General features: G+C 25.4%; 1 protein-coding gene across 1 annotated transcript in view; it reads left to right on the top strand.

Annotated features, from left to right (window-relative positions):
• The window catches only part of LOC120083669, a 5,674-nt gene extending 4,416 nt beyond the window's left edge, over positions 1-1,258 (top strand). The window contains exons 4-5 of the transcript XR_005483493.1: positions 483-620; positions 1,119-1,258. The gene's annotated coding sequence lies outside the window, so the exon portion shown is untranslated. The remainder of the gene's footprint in view (positions 1-482; positions 621-1,118) is intronic.
• The last annotated feature ends 240 nt before the right edge of the window (positions 1,259-1,498 follow it).

Below are 1,498 nucleotides of genomic sequence, written 5' to 3'. Positions count from 1 at the left end.
CAAAAAAAAAAACAAAATAAATCAATATAGTATATTTCTAACTATTCCTTAATTAGGATGGCCTAATTCCTTAGATTTCTATAAATTAGCCACTAAAATTTAGGTCAAACAATTAAGCTTGGTATTTATGGATTTTATATTTCACCCATTGAATAATATTAATTAATGCTCATAAATAGGATATAATTTTGATAGGAAATTTCACATAGAAAAAAATGTCAAACTATTTATAGAAATAGTAAAAAAATACTCATAGACATGATAGACTTCTATCAACGCCTATCAATGATAGACTTCTATCATCCTCTATAAAAAAAGATTAAAAAAATTCTATTTTACGTAGATAGTTATTTTTGTTAGAATATTCATTGAGATTATATTATATATTTCATATGATATATGCATTTTAAACATAAAAATATAATATAGGTTAAATTATTGTTTAATTTTAAGTGAATCTAAAAGGGTAGATTTGGGTGCAGAATATGGCATTGAAGAAGGTGGTGAATGGAGAATATGATTTAGCAGAATGCCTTATGAAATGCCCAAGCTGACCTTGCTAGAAACTCAGAGGAGGCATTGGAGGCACAAATAGCATTCTCCACATTCTTATATATCTTGTAAGTTTTCTAATTCTATCTCCTTTTGTTAATTATATATATATTTTATAATATAGATAGTTCAACAACAAACAAAAGTGGGAAGATTTGAATTCTAAAAGGGTTTAAAATGTAGATTTTAACGAGAATCGAGTATCATTTTATGTACATGTCAAAAAACATTCATATCATGTTGATGAATGTTTTCGGAAAAAACTAGAACAAACAAATGTTATATTCATATTGTGATATTAAATAAAGAAGTTGCTTACTTTCATGCTCTATCGATTCTTTTTATGGTAATAATGAAAATATCAAGTCAACCCACATCTCGATGTCAATTCATAGAAATAGAGAATTGTTAACACACCATTTTTAATTCTTGTTGACCATTGACGTATGACTAATACGTAGCAATGCTAGTTGAATTATTTTCGTTTTGACATAAATTATAATATTAATTGTATATGTATTTATGTTAGTTGTCTAATAAATTAATATTTTTTATTCTTTAATTAGGATAAATATGAAGAAGCTCTAAAACGTCTCAGTGAGAACCAGAATCAGTTTCCTCCAACTGATGCAAGACCTTGCTTTACAAGGTAATACCTTTTTTTCTCTTTTAAAGAACCAAAATATGGGGGGGACATTGTTTCTTTTATTAAATGTATCGAACTATTCTAAATTTTAAATTTGATCTCTACATTTTAAGATTTATATCTATTTATTTTATATTATAACATATTTAATACGTCTCCAACGTTTACAGTAGTATATCTATTTAATTCTTATATATTAAACAAAACTATGAATGTAACAAGTCTATGAATTTTTCAGTATTATATATGTAACATAATTTCCTAGTGTGGTAACAAATTTAGATTTAGTTTGAGTTTATT

Source organism: Benincasa hispida, chromosome 8 (assembly GCF_009727055.1).
Source record: "Benincasa hispida cultivar B227 chromosome 8, ASM972705v1, whole genome shotgun sequence".
In the NCBI taxonomy this organism is placed as follows: Eukaryota; Viridiplantae; Streptophyta; class Magnoliopsida; order Cucurbitales; family Cucurbitaceae; genus Benincasa; species Benincasa hispida.
Note: the sequence above shows the minus strand (reverse complement) of the source record. Positions and strands in the feature narration are given on the sequence as shown.